Genomic DNA, 5,426 nt, shown 5'->3' with positions numbered 1-5,426 from the left:
AAAAGGATGTGATTGAAGAAACACGAGGCAATGTTTGCAATAGTCCTGTTCTGCCTGTTTTAAAACGAACTGACCCTTCTCAGCCACCTGTGTACAGATTCGTGATTGATCTTCGAGAAGTAAATAAGATAGTTGTGCCACAATTTCCAGTTGTCCCCGACATTACCACATTATTGACTATGATTCCAGCTTCTGCTTCGTGGTTTTCGGTGATTGACCTAAAGAATGCTTTCTTCAGCATCCCAATTGCTGAAGAGAGCAGGGATATCTTTTCCTTTAGTTTAGGAGGTCGAAGCTTCCGCTTTAAACGCGCTCCTCAAGGCTACTGTGAAAGCCCCTCAATATACAGTCAAGCTCTGAAAACACAGCTTGACACGATTATTTTGCCTAAAGGTGCCACTCTTGTACAGTATGTGGACGATTTGCTCATTGCTGCAGACACTGAGAAAATTTGTAAAAAGGCCACATTGACATTATTGCGTCATCTGTGTGATCTGCATCACAAGGTGTCACTTTCCAAGCTTCAATATTGCCGACAAGAAGTGACCTACTTAGGTCACCTCTTATCGAAGGAGGGAAGGAAACTGACCCCAGAAAGAATTCAGGCAATAGCGCAATTGAGTGTGCCAAGAACACAGAGAGAAGTGCGTGCCTTCTTGGGCATTACATCGTACTGTAGACAGTAGATTCCAAATTTTTTGTTATTGGCCAAACCCTTGGTGGCATTAACGTGTAAAAATACACCCAATCCCATTCCTTGGTCTGAAGAGTGTCAGAAAAGTTTTCTCGAATTACGCACAGCATTATGTTCGGCCCCTGTGTTAGGTACCCCCAACTACAGAAAGCCTTTCACATTGTATGTCCACGAGAAGGAGGGCTGTGCATTATCTGTGTTGACTCAGTTATTCGGAGGTAGACAGCGGCCATGCGCCTACTTTTCTTCAACTTTGGATCCGGTAGCACAAGCATTGCCAAGTTGTTTAAGGGCCACAGCAGCAGCAGCTGTTTCTATTCGACAGTCTGCTGGTCTAGTAATGAATAATACACTAATCGTGATGGTCCCGCATGCAGTAGACACATTGTTAAATAGGACCAAGACACAGCACTTAACTAGTGCTCGACTGTCCAGTTACGAATTAACGCTGCTAGCGAGCCATGTGCACATAAAACGATGCAGTACCTTAAATCTAGCCACGTTGTTACCAATTGCAGAGGAATCAGATGCTTTAGAACAGCACGATTGTTTCCTCACAACAGAGGAAGAGACAAAAGGGAGAGTTGATTTATTTGACACTTCTCTTGCTGAATGTGATGGTACATTATGGGTAGATGGTTCATGCTTTAAGCTTCCAAATGGTAACGTGACTGCAGCATATGCTGTCACGACTTTGCACACAGTTGTTGAAACTGCACGAATACCACATGGTTCAGCTCAAGCCGCAGAATTAGTCGCACTGACGAGAGCATGTGTATTGTCTAAAGGAATGAGAGTGACTGTCTACACTGATAGTCAGTATGCGTTTGGAGTGGCTCACAGTTTTGGACGATTGTGGAGAGAACGTGGATTCCTGACTTCGCATGGAGCTAAGATTCAGCATGGTCAGTTGGTGAATGAGCTTCTTGAGTCACTGACCTTGCCTCTGCAGATGGCGATTGTGAAATGTAGTGCTCACAAGAAGGTGACTGATGATGTTGGTCGTGGAAACGCGTTTGCTGATGAGATCGCTAAAGAAACGGCAAAGAATGTGATGAGCCGAATGTATGTTGCAGGCCCTGAAAGATGGACTGGCGATGTTGGAATATGTGAGGACACGATAGAGAGTGTGAAATCCATCCAAGCTGAGGCCACAGAGAAAGAGTTGAGCACGTGGAGAGAGAGTACAGGTAGAATGGATGCAAATGGTTGTTGGGTTGAATTGGCAGAGCATCAGAGATGGTTGTTACCCGATGCATATGTGCTTGCAGTGGTTACAATGGCTCATGGAATGGCTCATATCAGCGTGAAAGGGATTTGCGAGTTGTTGGCCCCAGTGTGGAAGAATTCAGGGATTCCCAAGTGTGCAGAGAATGTTGTCAAGAATTGCATGGTATGTCTGAAGCACAATCCTGGTAGGGGAACCCCAACTCCAGCTGGTCATTTTGCGCCTCCTACGTATCCGTTCGAGGTTTTGCAGCTAGATTTCATACACATGGAGAGGTGCAACAACTTAAAATATGTGCTCGTTGTTGTTTGTGCTTTCTCAAGATGGGTAGAAGCCTATCCCCTAAAAGACAATACTACCTTGTCCACAGCCAAAGCCCGTGTGAAAGAGTACTTCCCCAGGTTTGGAATGCCTAGAATGGTCTGGTCTGACAACGGAAGTGAATTTGTGGGTCGTGTGATGAAAAGAGTGTGTGAAGGGCTAGGCATTAGGCAGAAGTTCCACGCTGCAAATCACCCCCAATCAGCTGGATTAGTAGAATGTTACAATGGCACTTTAAAACTTAAATTGGCCAAAATCCAAGCGAGCACAGGTCTTAAATGGCCTGACGCTCTACCCTTAGCACTCCTATCGACCAGAATGACTGTGCATTCGCGAGTGAAACTCAGCCCTTACGAAATTGTCTTTGGCCGGCCAGACAACATTTGGGAAGTGCCTAGGCCCACGAAGTTCAGCGAGCTGCAACACCCTATTTTGCTTGATTACTTGTATGAATTGACGGCTAAATTGCGTGTTTTGCATCAACAGGTCCACAACACCCTGCCTCCGGTCCCTGAGACTCCAGGTCACTCCATTGTCCCTGGATCCTGGATTCTCGTGAAAAACTTTCAAAGGACAAAGAACGACCAGCCCAGGTGGACCGGGCCGCACCTCGTCCTTCTTTCCACGAGGTTAGCTGTTCGAGTGGAGGGGAAGGCCAACTGGATCCACGGGGTCCACTGCAAAAGAATCCCTTCACCTCCGCCACATGACCAGCTGGTCCAGAAGGGTGTCACTGACTCAGAGCTTACAACTGTGCCACGTATCATACCCGTCAGCGATGACCGTGTAAAAGGAACTAACCCTGAATGTGAAAGCGAGAACATTTTTCAAGAGACTGTGCCACCACCAGAACAATTGAACTCTTTGGAGCCTGAACTCCTGTTTCAGGACCAGACAGTACCAGGAAAAAGACACTACAATTTGCGACCGAGAAAAACAGACTAATAAAAGTGATTCCTTTTTATAATTTGAGACCAAGACCTATGGACAAATAAAATTATCCTTTTTCCTCCCAAGTACTATTTTTGAAAGTGCAGATCTCCCATCTAGGTAACTTGCTTATTTTTGTTTTTCGAACCGCCATCCGGGTTCCGCTGCTAGGGCCGCGGTTGATTAAAAGTCTTTTGGGTGCAGCTGACGACGTTAGGTCGGTAGTTCTGGTCAGTCCAAGGGAGTTGCCCTAGACTGACGGAAGCATCCTTTAGCAGAATCAACCTCCCACCGCGGGCAGCACTTTAGAGAGGATGGAGTTTCCTGATGTGGAGAGACCTGCCAAACCAATGAACTTTAAGCAGAGACTGTGTAACACGATGACAAAGAAAAGTTTTATAATATTGTGTATTTTTATGCTATCCAGCGTAATGATCTTTTTGATAAGTTATGTTTTATTCTCTTTCCATGTAACATTTGCGCCCACTGCATCACCCATACCTCCCCCTACTGTTTCCTCTCATTCTTTCCACCCTCTGCCTGACCACAAATCGAATAGGAGATTAGAGTTCATTTATAACTCCTTTGTTCAGTTATTACACCAACACCAACTTGTAATGAACACAACTAACTGTTGGGTGTGCGGCCTCATGCCTCACACAACGGATAAAGGTATCCCCTATTTGGTCCTGCCATTTAGTCACAATGGTTCAGTATGGGCATATAGGACAATGTTCATATATGCACGAGAAATCCAACCCCTACGTTCTGTAAAAGACAACCTCAAGACTAGCGCCCTAGTCAAAGGTATAGTTGACATGATCAAGGAAGTAACTTCTTATGAAGATACTCCGGATGATGAGATACTTGCATATGTAGGTTGGAACGTGACCGGATATGGCACTACTTTAAGTGAGAAACAGCAAGCCAAAAGATCGTCCCCTATCTGGATCGTACCCCATCAAGGTCACCTGTGTCTGCAAGGTGTTGGCAAGAATCCCAGAGCTCAGCTAGGGAAGAGTATCTGTACAGAAACGTATGTTTTTGGATCTCAGACTTCCCCTGCGTTTTTAGCCGCTAAGGGTACTTATTTCATCTGCCATGATAGAGCCTACACATGGTTGCCCCCTGACTTCTCTGGCTCATGTTTTGTTTCATTCCTGTTGCCTCCCACCTACACAGCAGCGGCGGATTACCACCGGACAAGGGTAGTTAGAGGTGTTTTGAGTAAAGAAGACACTGCAGGTCAAGAATTTGGGGACTTTGCAAAGGGTTTTCTGCCGTTCTGGGGACCATGGCTAACAGTAGAAACATAAGGCAATTAACAAGGGTAGTTGAGTCCACCGTGACTGAAACTGCTGGTGCCCTTAGTAACTTGACTGCTGAGCTCCAGTCGAACCGACTTATGACCCTTCAGAACCGGGTCGCTTTGGATGTTATACTTGCAGACCGAGGTGGAATATGCAAATTGATCCAATCTAGTTGTTGCATTTTCATCCCAGATAATGCTCCAACCGTGTACAGGGCCATTTCCAAACTACATAAGATTTCCGAATCTATTCATGTGGATAAAGGAGATTGGTCGTTAATGGGATGGTTCTGGGAACTGATATCTGCCTGGGGATGGAAAATTCTGATGGTCATTGGGATGATCTTAGCCATTCTTTTCCCGTTCTGTCTGTGCATACAGTGTGCTCCTGCAATATGTGGCCTCTGTGTTACATCATGTGTAAGGAAGCCTGTGTCAAGAGATGAACTAAGCACTAGAATGATGTTACAGCAACATCTCAATGACTTTAGGAATATAGATCTGGACTCAGACTAACATGAGGATAGATTAATTGCCTATGTAAGGGCAAAAGGAGGGATTGAGGTTCTGAAAATCTGGATTCATATAATTATTCTGGACTCGAGAATTAAAACTTCGTCGAAACATGACGAATTTGGTATCAAAAGACCGAGAATGACGAGTACATCATGTACATATATTTTCAGCATATTCGAGTGACGATTTCACCTCGAAATCGTCATTTACATTCTGAACCCTTGGCTCCCTTCTATATGTTGCCCTTTACATAGGCCTTAATCCAGCTGAATTCGATTCCACAAGGACACATACTCCTTAATCGACTTTTCCATGACCTGTACAAGTTGGAACCATTGCCCCAGGCCGAACACGTTAGGTCAGTTCCCTCCCAGTGGCCAAGCAAGATAGCATCTAGGCTCAACAAACCATAAAACCATTTCAGCGCG

This window comes from Lissotriton helveticus, chromosome 3_1 (assembly GCF_964261635.1).
Source record: "Lissotriton helveticus chromosome 3_1, aLisHel1.1, whole genome shotgun sequence".
Lineage (NCBI taxonomy): Eukaryota > Metazoa > Chordata > Amphibia > Caudata > Salamandridae > Lissotriton > Lissotriton helveticus.
Note: the sequence above shows the minus strand (reverse complement) of the source record.